At 35.9% G+C, this 20,622-nt stretch overlaps 1 protein-coding gene across 2 annotated transcripts in view; it reads right to left on the bottom strand.

Moving 5' to 3' along the window:
- Positions 1–13,801, bottom strand: part of LOC123873598 (MOXD1 homolog 1-like) — a 105,773-nt gene extending 91,972 nt beyond the window's left edge. For both annotated transcript variants that reach the window (XM_045918483.1, XM_045918484.1), the window contains exon 1: positions 13,550–13,801. The gene's annotated coding sequence lies outside the window, so the exon portion shown is untranslated. The remainder of the gene's footprint in view (positions 1–13,549) is intronic.
- Positions 13,802–20,622: the final 6,821 nt, after the last annotated feature.

Below are 20,622 nucleotides of genomic sequence, written 5' to 3'. Positions count from 1 at the left end.
GAGCTCAAGAATTTCTGCGAGAGATATGGCATGAGAACATTAAAAATTAAGAGAGAAGTCTGAATGATGGCCTGATCAATGATCATCCAAGAAAAGATCAAAGGAAGCCAAGACCTCTAGATGCTTTCTATCTCAAGACTCCCAAAAAATGGTATAGGATGAGAACAAGATCTTTTCCGAGAGGTTGTGTTGTGAAATAATACTTACTCAAACTCCGAAGATGAAGTAGCATCTGAAGAATAAATGCTGCGTGATAAAATAAATTAGCAAGCAAAACACGAATAAGATCGCATTTACCTTTCGCGCATGGAAATTACTGATGCTCGTGAATGCCTATTACTAAGATTGCGAGGAGCGGTTGAATATTTCCTTTGCGGGTAATTTTCGGCACGCGAATGTGCCCTTAGGGCAAGAAAAAAATTGTACGGTAGCCGTACGGTACAAAACATGGCTGACTTTTTATTTCCTTCATACAGTGAGATGATATTCTATAGAAAAGCAAACCTCCAATAAAATGACAGAAAAGCGCCCCAATCTTAACAAAGACGTGCACATAACATTGAAAGTCGGAACGAAGGTTGAAACTAATAAACATTTTAAAGAAACATACTTATCATATCAATTTTTTTTATTGCTGTAGAATGTAACATAACCACAAAAGTTTCCATACATTTCAATATTAAATATGGCAATATTAGTAACAGATACAGTAAACAGGAAGCCAAAAAAAAAAACAGATGACTTTCACCAGAGGTTGAAACCGTTTCGGGGAATATTACCGCCTCTAGTAAGAATATACACCTCTCCGTCATACGGTACAAAACATGGTCGTCTTTTTGTTTCCTTTAAAACATATGTGGAGGATATCCGCTGTTGAAACCACAAGGGGTCATTATGTGCGAAGTAATCCAAGTTTTTTGCTCATATGAACTAGCTCGGAGCGGGTAGTTAATCAGTTGTCTACGTTCAATACAAATTGATCATTATCCTCATACGCTTACAGCGTATAATTTTGTTACACTCTAGATATCCATGTCCAGTAAAACAGCACACACCCACATTACATTTAAAATTGAAATGATTGATACATCTCGTCTCGTTTCTTAATCGTTTTAAAAATTTTAAGATAGGTATTTTAAAACAAGCTCTATGAAGAACTCAGTGTACTTCTTCCTGTCTTTGGCCCCCTCCTTGCATGTTTACCCCAGGACCATAAAACCATACAACCATATATAAGATTGTCATTAAAATCCTTCGACATTGGACCACACATACCTACTCCTACAATACAAAAAAAAATGTGATCTATAAGAACACCTCCAGACACAACAAACAAAAACTCAAATAAATCATGACGAATTAGTTCAACATTACGAGTTGGTCAGTCGTGAATCAGAAGCGAGTGAGCGACTCATAAAGATAAAGAAACCTGTTAATAAGTTACTTCCTTTGAAAATTATAAACTGACACGAAAGAAAATGAACAATTTAAACTGGCACAATGAAACGAGTTTAGCAGCGGAGCCATTGAGGTTGGTTTGGAGCTTTTTAAATTACTGGACTGAGGGGTTTATGATTTTAGTCTCCCTTTGGCGGAGTGGTGAGCGCTGTTGTCTTGTCGTGATAAGTCCCAAATTTGATTCTCGGCAGGGACAGTTTGGGAATTAATAATTTCTAAATTGTCTCTATGGTGGAAGACACCAACCGATGCTGCGTAGAAACCTATAAGGAGCATGGGTTTAATAAAACTGTCATACTCCTTTCAAGTTAGCTCACTTCCATCTAGACTGCATCATCACTTACCACCAGGTGAGATTGTAGACAAGGGCAAACTTATCTATACATATAATAAAATTGTAGAAAAGTGGTGTCTGTACAATGGAAATATATAAAAAAAAAGTAGCAGGGGTTGTTATTATATCGATGCCGAACCCGAAATTGTAATTAATTTTTTTTTTGTCTGTTTGTCTGTTTGTCTGTTTGTCTGTGTGTTTGTGCACGCTAATCTCAGAAACGGCTTATTCGATTTAGATACGGTTTTCACTAATATATTGTAGTAAGCTTCACTTAGGATTTAGTGTTTATTTCATGTCAATCGGTTCATAAATAAAAAAGTTATGTCAATTTAAAGAATCACGGCGCCTCGCGCCTGAGTGTCCGTGGCTATATAAAGCGCGAAAAGTCACTATTCCACGCGAACGAAGTCGCGGGCACAGCTAGTGATGGAATAAAAAAAGTCTGTTTGTTAATATTTAATCCAATCCATCTGCCATCTGCCTGCATGCGTCCACTCCTGGACATAGGGCGTTTCAAGAGCGTGCCACCACCAATAACGGTTTTCCATCGTCCTCATTTTATTCGGTTCCGCGACCTTCTTCAGGTCATACACTACGCTAATTGGTACACGGACTCCATTCCAGATAACGTCTGCACCATCCATGGTCAATTTCAGCGACTGACATGACATTGCCATTTCAACTAGTAAATAAATAATTTACTAATTTTTTTTCAAGCTAAAGGCTGTTCACTCGAAACCCCATAACTTCTAAAATAAAATACAATTTTCAAACATTGTGTATCGCTTTCCACAGTTTCTAATGTTCTCATTAATTCTTTTCTCTCCTAGCTATTAACCGCGACTCAGTCACCACAATTACAGACAATTACATCAAAATTCATAGTCACACTCACACGCTATATAAACGACGCTTCCTCTCTAGTCATCATAGGGCTGCTATTCATCCGGGTTTCCTCAAATTTGGTCTAGTTTGAAGGGTGTCTTGGGAACATCCAGGTTAGTTTCAACGAAGACCACGATAAACTCTTGAAAAAAAAATTACGCTAATTCGTGGGACAGCTAATTTTATTACTGGAGTGGAGTAGGTCTAATATAAACATTGGCCTCTCTCAGCTAGCACCAACGTCGATGTCCACCACTTTTCTATACGAGGCATATAATCCGTCTAGGTACGTTTTAGTTACGGTTTTAGCCATCTCCAACCTAGAATCTTCTGACTTCAGTGTTCTGGCAAATCACAGACGTGACCAGCCCATTGTCACTTTAACTTGCTAGCTCCACCTCTTAAGTTTTAAAGCTTCTTTGTTCCATATCAGTGATTTGTTGATGGCAGCCCAAGCAATGAATATCACCCGGCTCTTTGTCAACGGCTGATTACACTACACTAATCCATACAATTTAATTGTAACAGGCGACTGACAAATGGCGTTGGATCAGTCAAGTTCACGACACACATCGACCGGTCACGACATGTCTAAGCCTGATGTGATAAAATTGAAGATGACTCATAGATGATAACATCTGAGTAATGTTCTCATTGCGCGGTGATTTATTGCTGCTCCCAAGTCCCAGTATCTACGCGGCGTTTGGTCGTCAGACGATATGGCTCAAATACCTATCTACATATAAATGTATATAGAACAGGATAAAGTCAAAGGGGTTATCTATAATACTTAAGTAATTCTTAAAATAGTAATCAATAAAATTGCGCTTGTGATTGAAAATGGGCCGATATGATCAACAGGAAAAAAATAAGGAAAATAATGTCTTTTAACTTTTTAATGTTTTTTAAATTGTCGTCCCAAAATATAATATTTTGTACGTTATTAGATACCTGAGAAATACTGAGAATGTGTAGAAGTTTTGAAGATAATCTGCAGACCAAAAATTTCTGTAATTTTTTAAGAAAAATTGCATTTTTGTCAAAATAACAAAATAGTAATTATGAAACTGGAGTTTCGGAGCCCTAACCGGAGAACCTATAAAGTTTATTTTAATTTTTGTACTCATTACTTATTAATTGAGAGGTCTGCCACTTAGAAACTAAATAAAAAGTTGGCAATATGTCTTACTTTTTTTATAACCTCTCAGAGAGACCGTAACGTTTTACTGGACATCATGTCACCGTAAAATTGTAAATACGGTTCGATTATAATCAATCTATCTAGCGAGATTATGAACTGTCTAAAGATCGCAATATGTTTTACTTGGCTAAGCATATAAAATGCAAACTAACAGTTAGCCTATATCTAAAACCTAAAGAAACTGATTTGCAAATCCGACCACTGTAAATGATCTCGTTCCAGACATGAATCTAAAATGTCGGAAACGGAAAATTCTTAAGTTGCAACGATCAACGGTATCTTATCTGTATCTTGCACGGTTTTAAATGTAACATCCTAAAAACGCCAGCCTCATTAAAATACTCAAACTATATGCAAATCGAGCTCTTATTCCAGCAAATATCTACATGTGGGAATTCATTAACAGTGATACTAAGTTTATTGACATTACATCCGCATCCGAAATATTTGCTCTGATATCTGTATCACTAACGACAATTATTGTAATTTGCATACAATTATTAAAATTTAAAATCATTTTGTCATGTTGTTAGATAAAACAAAGGAGTTTAAATTTTTGAAATCACTGATACAATAAGTTTACTGTCATTACATCCGCACATGAAATATTTTTTGCTCTGATATCTTTATCACTAGCAACAATTATTCTAATTTGTATACAGTTATTAAAATTTAAAACCATTTTGACGTTTAGATAAAACAAAGGACTAAATTTTAAAATTACAATTTCAATTTTTATAATAACTGTTAGGTAACTAATCTATTATTTCTAGATTTATGTTGCTCTATTGCCATTTAATGAAGGGCTATCACACTTAATATTATAAAGGCGAAAGTTTGTATGTGTGCGTGTGTGTGTGTGTGTGTGTGTGTGTGTGTGTATGTTTGTTACTCCTTCACGCAAAAACTACTGGACGGATTTGGCTGAAATTTGGAATGGAGATAGATAATATCCTGGATTAGCACATAGGCTACTTTTTATCCCGGAAAATCAAAGAGTTCCCACGGGATTTCGAAAAACCTAAATCCGCGCGGGCGAAGTCGCGGGCATCGGCTAGTATTATATACAATATAAGACTGTATTATCTTTTCTAAGATTTTTAAATATTTGAGTCAACAAGACTATTTCTATAACAATAAAGCTTATTTAGATTTTTAATTACGTAACAGTCAAACATTTAAATAAATTAAAATACTTAAATATTCCAAACCTATTCAAGTAACTATTTCCTGTAATTTAGCCTTCGCTAAAATCTTAATAGGTTGCTAGTTCATCTTGGTACAAATGACTAGGCTTTATTTACATTCTATTGTTAGGGCAAATAGGTATCCTACTGAAATATTTTAGCAACTTGTAGCACTTATTTTAAGGGTTCCGTACAAAAATCGAACCCTTATAGGGTCACTTTGTTGTCTGTCTGTCTGTTCGTCTGTCATATCTGTCAAGAAAATCTATAGGGTACTTCCCGTTGACCTAGAATCATGAAATTTGGCAGATAGGCATAGCACAAGTAAAGAAAAAAATCCGAAAACCTTAAATTTGTAATTACATCGCAAAAAAAATAAAAATGTGTTCATAAACAAATAATAATAATTAGTATTTTTAATTTCAAAGTAAGACCGAAAACCTTAAATTTGTAATTACATCGCAAAAAAAATAAAAATGTGTTCATAAACAAATAATAATAATTAGTAGACTTGCAACGAATATTCGGTTACTATTCGGTATTCGGCCTATTCGGCTGCTTTTATTATATTCGGCCGAATACCGAATACTTAAATAATATATTTTGTCATAGAGAAATAATTGGTAAAATGAAAAATTAAAATCGATTGATTACGTATATACTATATATTCATATTTTCATTTCTGTTATAATCATTTAAGTAGTCATTGGTGCATAACACAGGTACATAATCATCTTCTGAATTGGAAAAATGGAGGATTCTATGTATTTGAATTATTGTGGTAATCAAAATTTAGAAGGGTAAAGTTCTCATTTCTTTTATAATCATTTATTAAGTAGTCATTGGTACATAAAACAGGTACATAATTGAATCCAATTTAATAAAAAATCCAGCCGAATACTTTTGCCTAATATTCGGCTATTCGGTCAGGGGCCTCGCCGAATATTCGGTATTCGGTATACTGCCGAATATACTATTCGTTGCAAGTCTAATAATAATTAGTATTTTTAATTTCAAAGTAAGATAACTATACCAAGTGAGGTATCATATTATGAATGGGCCTTTATCTGTACACTCTAAAACAGATTTTTATGCTTAAAATTTTTGATTTATCGTGCAGAATGTCGGAAAAGTCGGAAAGTCGGACTCGCGAATCGAGGGTTCCGTACTCGGGGTACGGAACCCTCGATTCGCGAGTCTGGCTCGCACTTGGCCGGTTTTTTTTTATTTAGGTAAATAAACTGACTTTTCTACCAGTATAGGAAATAAAACTTTTGATGCGCAATTATTTGCGGGAAGTAGTCAGGAATATTATCAAGTGATATTTTAGGTACCGTTTAACCTAAGACTTCGCTTAAGGTCGTATGAACTTAAGAAATAATAAAGGTCTTGACATTTTATAGTATAAAGCACAGTTAACGTACTATTTCAATGCATTAAAGTTTAAACAATTCACATGTAAATGTATGGAGGCACATGAAATAAACACGGCAGAATAATAATTGTAACTGTAAACCTCAGCTTTCTTTAGTTTCAAATTCTTTTGATGTATGTATCTTTAGAGTAAAGTATTATCATCTCCAAAAAATACCATCTTTACTTTAGCTGTATCATAAGAATATCCTGCAGTTTAAATTTTACTATTAACGACTGTTTGGTACGTAATGTAATAATAATTATTGTATTATTGGTTATATTATTGGAATACCAGTGTATAGTTATTTTTCAGTTTATAAAATAAATATTTCAAATCAAAGAATTCAAATAGAAAGGTGTTTTGCTTTAAAAAATACTAAGGTAGGTAAGTAGTCATCTGAGACAGACAAAGTATTTCTTGTACAAACTTCCTTTCGAAACACTCGTAAAGACCCGTAAAGATTCCGGTATCCTTAAGGCGCCAGGTCCTAGTTATTTAGCACCTCCAACACTCCCACGTTACCAAATACGATCCCCCCTGAGAATCGCTTTAAGTTCCACTAAACTTCTTCTTGTTTGTAAGCTTGTTCAAAAGTGTCCTAATGCTGACTTTTTGTCAAGCTCATCCGGTTTTAATTTCCTGACTCTTAGGCTGAGATCTTTAGAGCATAATATTTTGACTCAGCTCAGATTTAGGTAAGTTTAAGTCAAAACGAGTCAGATTTAACGCTGTCGCCTTTTAACAGCAAAATTTAAACTTTTAACAGCAAAATGAAAATATAGACCTCAGTCAGTTTTTAAACCAAATACGCCGAGGTAAATGAAGGGTTATGTGTTCATCAGACTATGTAACACCTAGGTCCTAGATGATTGATGCCGCAACTTCATCAGTTAGGATTTAGGTTTTTAACTGACAAAGTGTCAATTTTAAATCCTAGTACGCTCGGTGGGGCGCTTAGAATCGGCACAAAAAATAATTGTCATTTTTTATGGGTGAAGACGTCTTCCAGCATACTTGTATAGTATAATTTACCTATAATAATGTCCATTTCAGTGTTTCAAACATGTTTCAAAGGTGTTATATTTAGACGTGGTGACAAATCCAATATGGCGAATATGAAAAGCCTGACTTTTCTCACATATTTACTTTATTCTCAGACTTTACTAATCATTGTTTACTTTGAAGACGACCTTAAACATCACAAATTCACAACCCATTTTATAAATGCGAATGCGAAGGGTATATTTTGTTGTTTTGTCCTTCAATCACGCAGCAACAGAGGAACGGTTTGACGTGATTTTTACATGGGTAATGGGAACGTAATGGGTATAGTTAAAGACCTAAAGAATGACATAGGCTACTTTTATCCCGGAAATTTAATTTTCCCGGGATTTTGAAAAACTAAATCCACGCGAACGAAGTCGCGGACATCAGCCAGTATAACATAATTTAGTTATGTTATGACTGTATCGTTTGCAATTCACTGTGGTAGGAATTTCTAGTCGTCCAATTAAATTGTCACATTATGGTTTAGACCTCCCCATTATTTCCCTTGAGATTGATGAACTCTATAATTAAGCCAATTTGACTGACGCATAGGTCACATAGTTTATGTTTCACACATGCAATTGAATTGTATATCTTGTGATCCCATAGACAGTAGGTAGATAAGCTAGCCTATCAAAAATCAAAAATATAGTGTTTTTTATATAATATGTTGTCTGTCATTTAGGTATTGCACTGTGTGTTTCCATAAATTAAATTAAATCACATGAGATATGACTGCAGGAGCATAATATGAGTAACAAGTGTAAATTAAAAATTTATAACACCCCGACAAGTGAAGGTTACAGTAACTAGAAAAGAGCTGATAACTTTCAAACGGCTCAACCGCTTATCTTGGATTATCGCTAAGAAGACTCTCGATCAAGTCACCTTTCAAACAAAAAAAACTAAATTAAAATCGGTTCATTAGTTTAGGAGCTACGATGCCACAGACAGATGCCACAGACACATGTCAAACTTATAACACCCCTCTTTTTGGGTCGGGGATTAAAAAGATGCATGCTCGCGTTTCAGTGTGAACGACCAATTAAAACTTTTAAAAGGAGCGTTGGAAACGTTCAAGTGTGCCTTAGCCTTTATTGATACTGCACTGCATGTTCAAATGATTAATAGCTAGGCTATCCTAATTGAAAGTGAATTATTGCATGAATGATCCTTGACTTGTGGTATCAAAGGCGAATGTTATCATTGCTTTTTGGCAAACCAGACTGTAACTAATTCATTTTAATCTTTTCTAGACTGTACATGTCTGGATCCTTTTCAGTTTAAATGGAAGCGCTTCTTACCTTTTTATGCTTTTAGATAGAATATAACTACTTACTTATTTAGTTAGGTGAAGGCCCTTTCATATGAAACCCCACTTGGTATAGTAATTATCTTACTTTGAAAATTGAATCACATTTTAATTTTTTTTGTGATGTAACCACAAATTCACGGTTTTCGAATTTTTTCCTTTACTTGTGCTATAAGACCTACCTACCTGCCTTTCATGATTCTAGATCAACTGGAGGTACCTACCCTATAGGTTTTCTTGACACGACAGACGGACAGATAGACACCCCGACAGATAGACAACGAAGTGATCCTATAAGGGTTCCTTTTTCCTTTTGAGGTTATTGTTATATGTAAATAGAATAGGTTTCCTTACAACTGATTATCTAGTTATTTATTTCTACAATTGAGGTACGGAACTCTAAAAAATTTATTTTTCCAAAGGCAAAGTTCGCAAAACTTCCTACCTAGCGTGAGTCACATGCTAGTTTCGTTTAGGTATGTTAAATGGGAACTAAAAATACGTGGTCTCACGGGGTCGAGGCCGCGAAGTCAACGCCACTGCCATCGCTCCGACCATGAAATATTATTATATTTTAATTTTTATTAACAAGGTAGATACCTACTTAATCAAATAACTTATTAATTTTGTTAAAAAAATTATTTATTATCATAATGTGTAAAATATTATTTAATTTACATTCTATTCAAGTGTAAATAAAAATTTATAACCGACAAGTGAAGGTTACAGTAATTACTAGAAAAGAGCTGATAACTTTCAAACGGCTGAACCGATTTTCTTGTATTATAGCTAAGAACACTCTTGATCAAGCCACCTTTGAAACAAAAAAAAAACTAAATTAAAATCGGTTCATTAGTTTAGGAGCTACGATGCCACAGACAGATACACAGATACACAGGTCAAACTTATAACACCCCTCTTTTTGGGTCGGGGGTTAAAATAAACTTAAATCTAAATTAAAATTGAAAAAAATTAAATTGAAACTAAAATAAATTAATTAAATCTAAAACCTCATCGAGACCACCACACCACAGCGAGGCATTGCTTACCATCTTGGTTATTCCAATTCTAATTCGATTAGTCAATTTGTCTTACAAAAGAATCAGTAAAGCTACCAAAGTAGGTACCTATAGAATTCGCAAACAAGGAATTTATTGATGGACAAGCATTGGACAGGTAATAAAATGCAAATTTATACTTAAACGCTAATTGAGTTAATTAAACATCCTCTTTTTTCTGCCAATTAGCAGCAATCGGTTCGACTACGAACTGATTCGGGTTTCATTCTCCACACACTACTTCCCATGGTTTTAAATGGTGTTAATTAAAAAGGAATGTGGACCTACACTCGTAGGTTAGAACTTAAGAAGCTTGGCAGCCGCTCCTAACTTATTAAGCAAGCTACACACAAGTCTGCCTCCTGTGGCAGGCACACCTGCCGATTTACTGCTAAATTTTTTCATTGCGACTATCACAATGGCTGTTATTAGCTGAAATTCAATCCCAAGCTCAAGTTCAATCTTGCATGGAGATCAGCAGCCATTTTTGGTATGGCTCTGCCAACTAGCTTGATGTATTGGATTCGGTGGATCGTCACGCCAGAAGACTCATTGGCGACCATTCGCTGGTTAATTCTAAGCTCCAAAGCTTAGAACATGGGAAGCGGTTGCGCTTGCCTGTCGGTATTCTATCACACTATCACACTAATATTATAAAGGCGAAAGTTTATGTGTGTGTGTGTGTGTGTGTGTGTGTGTGTGTGTGTGTGTGTGTGTGTGTGTGTGTGTGTGTGTGTGTGTGTGTGTGTGTGTGTGTGTGTGTGTGTGTGTGTGTGTGTGTGTGTGTGTGTGTTTGTTACTCCTTCACGCAAAAACTACTGGACGGATTTGGCTGAAATTCGGAATGGAGATAGATAATATCCTGGATTAGCACATAGGCTACTTTTTATCCCGGAAAACCAAAGAGTTCCCACGGGATTTCGAAAAAGCTAAATCCACGCGGACGAAGTCGCGGGCGTCAGCTAGTAGGATATATTTTTTAACCCTTGACTGCAATCTCATCTGGTGGTAAGTGATGATGCAGTTAGAAGCAGGCTAACTTGGAAGAGGTATGCCAGTTTTTATTTAAGCCATGCCCCTTTGGTTTCTACATGGCATTGTACCGGAACGCTAAATCGCACGGCACGGCTTTGCCGGTAGGGTGGTAACTAGCCACGGCCGAAGCCTCCCACCAGATTGAAGTGTGTTAGTAAGTAGTATTCTACTATCGGACTGCGCGGCATAGTAAAGGTCTGCACCCTTACATAGTCAAAATTCCACGGACTTTTACATACGAAGCGATTTCAAATTATTAGATACATGAGTCTGTCTGAGAATTCTGCTCTTTGTCCGAGGAGAGTTGGGTTTCAGTTCTTGAACTTTATATCTGGTTGATGGTTAGAAGAATCATCAAAGACAGTCAGGTCAATCTGAACACGTCGGATGGCGCACCTGTTCAGAGTGGCCGGCATTCTTAGCCAGTGTCCGTGTATAACTTGCTTTAGTGTTTCGAATGGCGATGTCGAAAGATTTTCGCAACATTCTAGCGAAGCTATTCCAACAGAGGCAACTGATCGCCGCTAGCTAATTGGTCGTGCCTTTGCGATTTAATACTTTATTTAATTTTATAGGCAGGTATTTATATTTTTATACGTATCTACTATTTAAAGTAAAGTTATCCATTAGAACAAAACCTGCAGTCTACAAGTATTCGAATATTATTGTAAATTGAACATTTGAAAAGAGAAACCGCCGAGTTTGTTGCTGGTTCTTCTCGGTAGGAACGGCATTCCCAACCAGTGGTAAATTAATTGACGATTCCAAAGCACTTGTAAAAGTTTAGTTGAATAAAAATCTATTCTATTCTACGAAAACAATACGTACCGTTTTCAATTCCTCCTGGACCGGATCAATATAGGATCTCTTAACTTTGTACCAGGTTTTGTTATCCCATTAGAAATCTGGGACTCTGGAGTTATTCGTCACGACTCACGGGTTAGTAGTAAGTAGTAACTACCAGAGTAAATACCTACCTAAGGCCCACCTATGCTGCATTTTGACGTCTAACCAAGGCAAAATCTTAGATGAGTCCCCCCACATTTTAATTTATCATACAAACTTTGGACAATTATTATTATTAATCGTTTGCCTTCGTTTGCCTCGATTGCTTGGCATATCTGATTGATGGATAAACAATGCATCGTAAAACGTTGATGTTTTTTAGAAATATCGATTCCAAGTAAAAGACAGTTCAAATTCCCAATTCGTGAGTTCGTGACTCAACTATGAAATGTGTGGCATGAGACATCTAATTAGTAAGTAACTACTACCTACCCACCTGCCTGTCGTAATAGGTGGTATGATGTACATAGGTAAAGGTATCATAACTGTAATTTTGCGGTAGTAAAAATCTTATGGGTTTATTATTATTAGTCATAGATTGTGATTGGTGAATAATTATTATTTATTGATCGTATATTCTCGTCTAACAGGCACCTCACGTACCTACGTACTATTAAGGAAGTACTTTTCCAAGGTATCCTATCCGAATATTTTACCTATTGTACTGTACCTATGCTGTGAAAACTTGCTTGTAAAATGTTCCAAGTTCGATTTGTGGTTAAGATTTTTTTTTTTCAATTGACTCAAGATCAATTCAATTCAATTCAATTTTCTTTATTGCGAATTTGGGTTAGTTAACAGATCTTAATTATTGTTGTTAATCAAGATATTCTTCTTCATCTTAGCTTCTGTTTCATAGGTGTAAGTATTGCTACGAGGTATTTCTAGATCTATATTCATTGAGTCAGCGCCTGGTCTATGGTCAATGCATTCTTTTCAGACTGAACTAAATTCTCACTAACCATCTCGTGAAATCGTAGTCAATCGTTCTTTAGAAAGGCATTTAACCGCTAAGTTAGGCACATTAACGAGCACAGGTTAGCAGCAATTTAATTTGGGTCTAGATTAAGCCGTCTGCCTATCTTTGTCTCGAGTGGGAAGGTCAGTGAACTTATATAAATAGGTACGTGCACCTACCTAATTAGAATAAACTTTTGGAATTTTACAAATCTTATTAGGTAGTCTTAGTCTGTACTCTGTAGTTCTGAACCTAGGTAAATAGTAAATATACTTAAGCTACCTACAGGTAGGTACATAATCTGTAAATTAGGAAGGTACCTAGTAGGTACCCAGGTACCCATTACCTACTGATCAGTACTTTCGTAATCATCATGTGATATTTTAACTGCATAAAACGCACAAAAGTTCGAAAAGTTAGAAATACGTGCCCGGGATCGAAGCTCGAACCTCTGGACGCCTCGAATAGGATAACCGACTTCTTTACCACTAGGCTATCACCGCTTCAGTAATAAAATAAAGATTTACAAAAGGCCAAGTTTACTTAAGATTATCCAAAAAGCGGAACTGATAGCATAAGTACGAGTAAGTAGGTACCTTACAGCTGATTCTTTAAACGACGCATAAAAAAAGCTTTAATAGGAAGTACATAATAAATACCCAATCAAATGTTGACTAATACAATAAAAACCCAATAAATCTTCACGCTGCAGGTTTGCAGAGTTGCATTAAATGATTAAAACAAATCGCACAATCTCTGCTGGCGGCCGGTTCGCGCAAAGAAAAAAAAACAAAAGAGCGTACTTACACGCAAATTCGCAGCACAAATTGGCACTTTGCGTTACAAAATGTTAGTCTACGAAATAAAAATCGTAGTTTTAATTAAAAATAGACACACACTACAATAGAATTCAGGCACCAGATCGTATCACTTGTTTATTTACGTTGTTTCGAAGTTTAGTTCGTTGGTGAGGTTGTACGCATGCGCGATACGCTCAATCCGACGGTCGGCGTGCGACTAGACAAGTTTTCGTCTTTCGAAATTCGAACGGCGATTGGCGAACGATTTTGAAGCGAAGAGCCGCAACAATCGCTCGGTGAATGAGTCAGAGAGAGAACGAAGGCAGAATGGTTGTAGCCGAACGTGAAATGCAATCCGCCGGTAGGGGTAAATCAATGGTGGTAGTTTTTAATGTGTCTTAGTCTGGACAAACCTTTTAAAACTTGTATTAAATAGTTTACCTAAGTGTAGGTTGTCCTAATGCTTTTAAAACACTTTAAATGTTCTTAAATCATTAAAATTAATAAATGCTAGTATGTAATAGATTTTTACTACAATATAATATGTATACCTACAACACTAGATTTCGTTGGCGTGGATATAGGTTTTTGAAAGTCCCGTGGGAACAGATTGATTTTCCAGGATAAAAAGTAGCCTTTGTGTATTAAATTACCTATTAGACATCATGTACATGGAAAAAGTAGAGATAGGGAAATAAGTCCAATACCTTCACCTAACTAACTAAACTACTAGACGGATTTGGCTGAAATTTAAAACGGAGATAGATTACGAGTATACCCTAGGCCCTAGATTAACACATATTATGCTAATTTTATTCCGGAAAATGAAATAGTTCCTTCGGTATTTTCGAAAAATTTATATCCACACGAACGAAGTCGCGGGCATCAACTAGCATTCTATAACCACTTCGGAAGTTATACCAATTCTCGTATTTTGAGCACTCAATCTTATCAAACCTTATGTTATATCAAGTTTGCACATTGTCACTCCGTTTCTGAGCCCTTGGCAATGTCACGGGTTCATGGCACCCCGCTTTAATTAGAATTTAGATTTCTCTTATCACCGTGTCGAAACATATTATTATACTTTTACAACTTAGGTAGGTACATTCTGAATGAAATATTTCGCACATTTACATTAAGTATACAAGATTGCTACGCCAAATACATAATAATATAATCCGCTTGGGAAAATTACGGTTTATTTTATGGGGAGTAAGCTCTTTGTGGTCAAAGCATACATATCTATACGTCAAAGTAATATGCTTTATTACTACTATCAAAGGAACTAGATGATTCCTTCGCCTTCTTCCGCGTGGATTTAGATTTTCAGATAATCCCGTGGGAACTCTTTGATTTTCCGGGATAAACGTTGCCTATGTCAATTTCCGGGTCGCAAGTGTTTATTTCCGTGTAAATTGGTTAAACGGATAAGACTTTAAGAATCCCGTGGGAATTCTTTGATTTTCCGGCATAAAAAGGAGCCTATGCCCTTCCCCGGGGTGTAAGTTAGCTCTGTACCAAGGTTCATCAAAATCGGTTTACTCTTGGGCCGTGAAAATGTAGCAGACAGACCGACAGATACAATTTATAATACAAGAGTAATTTGTTAACAGAATTTATAGACTTGTTTACACTTTCCAAGCCAAAGGCTTTTTATCGAAGCTGTTTACAATGAGATGCTAATATTTTACTCGCCAATAGCAAATTAGCATCTCTTGATGATAGGTATATTATTTTTCGAGCATTTGTTACAATTATTATCTGCCTTCTTACTTATAAGTAAAATAAATGTATTTATTTAAAAAAAAAACCAAAAGTTTAAGGGAAACCTATAAAAAGGTTTGTAACAACTGTATCATTTATCAAAAAGTTTAATTGGTGCGTTACTTTTTAACCCCCGACCAAAAAAGAGGGGTGTTATAAGTTTGGCGTGTGTATCTGTGTATCTGTCTGTGGCATCGTAGCGCCTAAACTAATGAACCGATTTTAATTTAGTTTTTTTTTTTGAAAGGTGGCTTGATCGAGAGTATTATTAGCTATAATCCAAGAAAATCGGCTTAAGATTTTAAAAATCTCACGCTAACAAAGTCACGGGTATCAGCCAGTATCTTATAAGGTGGATACTGGATATAGTCCAGCGTACAATTTTTTTTACTTGAGAAGCTATTCCATTGCAAAAGTTCAAATGTTTGTACACCTACTGGTTTGTACAGGTATGTATATATTTATTACATTAAAATCGGAACCACAGTGGAACATTTATTTTTGAACATACACCCAAGAGCAAGACGCGTCATGGCAAACAATTCCTTGATATGATATCTAAGCCTTATAACCTAAATCATACAGTTCAATTTGCCTTGCAGCAACACTCGTAATAAACGATTTGTTCTTACAAAGGTGTGGGGTAGCTCTTTTATTTTTCAAACAGGATATCCTGGGCAGGGCCGCAGGGCGACGGTTTCCGAGTATACGGTTCATTACGTGTCGGTGCTATAAAAAACCCCGCACGTGTGCTCAAGTGGGGGTGAAAAAAGCAACTACTTACTTAGTTTCACTCGGAGCCGCTGAAAGGATTAGTAATTTTAATCTATAACTAGCTGATGCCCGCAGCTTCGCCCGCGTGGATTGGTCAGATCCCCTGCAGCATCAGGATTGAGGAGTTGGACTCCAAATTTTTTATGAAACAATGTCGCAAAGTTCCTCTATCGATTAAAAAAGAAATGACTCAAATCGGTTCAGAAATCTCGGAGATTTCGGTGTACATAGGTAAAAAACACAACTCCCTTTTTGAAAGTCGGTTAAAAAAGTAGCCTATGTTACTCCCTGGTTAATTCTCTACTTGTCTGTGAAAATCCCGTCAAAATCGGTTCAGCCGTTCCCAAGATTAGCCTTTTCAAACAGACAGACAGACAGACAGACAAACAGACAGACAGACAGACAAAAATTTTAAAAACGTGTGATTCAGTTATAGTATCGTTCAAATAACCATATGACCTTAATATGCGGTAGTTATTTCGAAATTACAGACAGACACTCCAATTTTATTTATTAAAAAAGTATAGAAGTATAGATTCATGGCTATCCGTGATAGCTTAGTAATACAGACATCCGTCTTCTAATCGGGAGATCAAGGGTTCGATCTTGGATATGCAGCTCTATCTTTTCAGAGGAGTGTTAAGCAATTAGATAAATACCTAACGTGAGGAAATCTGCATGCTTGAGTTTTCTTCTGCCAATAAAAGCTGTACCTACCGTAAGTACTTAAATGTTGTATGTCTGTCTTTACAGGGCTCTCTCCGTCAGTCATTTCATACAATCGTAGTTCCAATTTCATTTGAATATTAAGCAACCAAAGTCCATGAAATTTTGCAGACATATTCTAGAAACTAATATCTGTGTCTGTGGTGTTTTAGATTTTTCTAAAAATATGTAGTTTTAAAATTACAGGGGCTCAAAGATTTGTATGAAAATTTTAAAGACCGCGTAACTTTGAAACCGAATATTTTAACAGAAATCTGGAAAACCACAGACATAGATATTAGTTTCTAGAATATGTCTGCAAAATTTCATGGACTTTGGTTGCTTAATATTCAAATGAAATTGGAACTACAATTGTATGAAATGAGTGACGGAGAGAGCCCTCTTAAATGTTGTATGATTTATTTACCTATTACTCTACACATTACTTTTGTAAGTATATTGATTCACAATGGTTTTATAATAAAGTATCTGTTTTTTTATCAACGTTAAACATACTAAATTAATTTAGAATTTAAAAAGTCCAAGCCAAACAAAAGTGCAATAACGAATCTCCTATTCTTTAATAAATCATGCTTGAGTGAACGACATTTTCATTGAAAAAATAGCTGTGGGTAACGAGGAGTTAAAGAAAACACTTGAGTCTTAAAGTGACAAAAAGATACCCCTTTGTCTCTTGAAATTCAATTATCAGCTGTAATAGGGTTCACAAGTGCCCTTTTGAAATGCTACTGGACGAAACCCGATTTTTATGACTTTTAGAATCTACCTGGCTGTAAGGCTGCCTGGAAGAGATCGCTATTATAGCAACTTAGCCGCATATTTGCACAAACATCAATTTTTTTTATAATTACATACCTAACAACTTTTTTTAATTATATAAAAACTATTATAATAGCTTAATATATTTGACTTTACTTGACTGGTAATAAGTTTAGTTAATTTCTGTAATAGATAGGTAGGTAGGTATGTAGCCCAAACAATTTTAGTTATGTTTCAGATTCGTGTATGAAAAACTTAATCTTTGAGTAAGAGTTGGCCTAGTAAAATAGTTCATAATAGTAGCACAATAATTTACAAGTAATAATAATAATTAGTAGAGGTACCTATTACGTAAGGTGTGGCAACACCATTCTATTGGTCTTTGGCAGATTCGGGGATGGTTATCTTGAATTGGAACTTGTAATGTACCTACTTTGTAATAGAAACCTTGTGTAGACGTTAATAAATAGTATCCGTATGTAAAACTGTTCCCAAAACTCCAAAATATTATGTCTTCCTTAGCTTAAACACAAATAAAATATCTCCATCAACCACACACAATCCCAATCCCACATGGCTTTAATGTATCTGCTATTTCCCAGGAATTCTCTGCTGACCTTCCCATACAAAGGAATCCATTGAATGCAAGAGGCCCAGGACAGAATGATGGGCAGGTAAAAATGCTTTTACGTAAGGACCGAAGTTGGGTTTCGCAGATCGCGACATTCGAGGGTCCTTTTGTGCCATTTAACTTTCTTTAATAATACCTACGAGTATACCCTAGATATGTACAGATGTACGAATTATTCTGATACTGGACAGGACTAGAAATACCTAAGTATTAACTAAGTACCGTGGGCGAAATTTGGTCGCTCCCGACCGAATTTCGCCCACGGTACTTGGTCAATCTTTACTCAGATTAGCCATTTGCGCGGGAGATACGAATGGGTCCGTCATACGATATATACTTATATGCTACAGTGTGTGCACAAACACGGGTACTCTCTCTATTCCCTCACTCTCATAGTCCAATGGGACGCAAATCCGACACGACCGGAGAGATCAGGGGCAGGACCAGCAGTTTTATGTGCTCTCCATGGTATGGTTGGGAAATGTCGCTAAATCGATATAGTCGATGTCTGGATGTTTGTTACTCAATCACGCAAAAGCGGCTAAACGGATTTGGATGAAATTTGGAACGTAGATAGATTATACCCTGGATTAACTCATAGGCTACTTTTTATCTCGGAAAATCAAAGATTTTGAAAGTGTAAATCCACGCGGATGAAGTCGCGGGCATGAGCTAATTATTATTATTAATAAGAGTTAAGATATTATAATATTAGAAATTAAAATCCAACTTGAATTTCTCTGCCTACGTTATCATTAGGTAGGTACTGTAGTTTATGTGTGCTTCGCTCTCGAGTCTTGAAAGTCGCTTTTAAACCCATAATTTATCAAACTCGCCTGTTTCCGGATAAATACAATGGCAAACTACAAAGAAAGACGCAAACAAAACAAAATTATATAAAAGTTCTATACACTCGTTCAACAATTAATAATGATGAGTACCTGCGGAGTACTTATCACTAGACAAACAATACCTACCTATAACCTGACAGTTTTGTACAACAAAGGATCAAATATCTACTTGAACCACCCGCTAACCGTAAAAAGACTTTTGTAACTACCATAGTCAAATACACATTCATTCATTTACTAGGTACAATAAGTACACACGACGTCTCTTTTGAATTAGTTCTAATCAGGGAAACATATTTCTTTTATCATCTTTGATTATTATTGTTAGTTGTAGTATAAGTAAAAATCCCTTTGCGCCTGCATTAAAATTGTAGCAAACTTTTATTCACGCAAAAACTCGTAGTAACGAAACAAGGTGTTTTAACTAGAGCAAAATTGATCCACACCTGCGCACGCGCATAATGCGCACCATATTCCATAAGAACATAATGTTGACATTTTTACAATAATTAGCGGTTTGCAAACGGCTTGCGTACATGTTGTACTTGTCATGGATTGCTCAATATTAATAATGTTCGTGAGTTTTTGGGAGTAAGTACAATTAACATGATAGAACACGTTTGCGACATACACGCACAGAGAGACAGTGACGCGTCCACACTCCACAGGCATTCGATGCGCGTTGTGAGCACAGTTCGTGCAACTGCACAGGTGTGGATCCACCTTTAGACTAGAATATAAAGCCCCTTTATTCCATAACATGATAATATCATAATAATATGCTTAATCCTAATATTATTATCTAGGTTCGAATATCAAATTTAGGTTTCCAGGAATTGTTACGGAATGGATAATGTTTATTTTAATTTCCTAAACTTAGGTATATTATTACCTACCTACTATAGTACCTACAGATATCGGATAGCTAGTAAACAATTAAACAACCGGTTAAGTACGAGTCGGAGTCGCACACGAAGGGTTCCGTACGAAGTATAAGTTTATATACTTTTTAATTTTTATTAATTTACATGGTGGCCATTTTGTATTGTACTTATAATTATTACAGCGGTAATTTAGAAATACACACTGTGTAAAATTTCAACTCACTACCTGTTACGGTTCATGAGATACAACCCACTGACAAACAGACAGACAAATGGACGGCGTGGGCACCCTTTGGGTACGGAATCCTAACAAAAGATTTTTTGTAACGCCTGGTAAAATATAGTAGCAAAAGTTATACGAGCCGTAAACCCTGAAACAATATAATTGCCCAGCATTTTTACAACTAGTTCATTGCGTCTATTCGCTCGCAAAAAGTAAAAACCCTCTCGTTTTAAAAAACTGGACACGTTCTACCTAATTTTCAAATTGCTCGTGAAGCTGATAGTAACTTAGAAGCGACGTAAAAGTTTTATGTCCTCGAATTTAGAAATGGGACTACTTAAATTCGCCATTTTAGGTCTTAACAGGGCTCTCTCCGTCACTCGTTTCCACTCGTTTCATACAATCGTAGTTCCAATTTCATTTTAATATTAAGCAACCAAAGTCCATGAAATTTTGCAGACATAT

The sequence above is a fragment of the Maniola jurtina genome, chromosome 17 (genome assembly GCF_905333055.1).
Source record: "Maniola jurtina chromosome 17, ilManJurt1.1, whole genome shotgun sequence".
In the NCBI taxonomy this organism is placed as follows: Eukaryota; Metazoa; Arthropoda; class Insecta; order Lepidoptera; family Nymphalidae; genus Maniola; species Maniola jurtina.
This window is presented reverse-complemented; position numbering and strand designations above follow the sequence as displayed.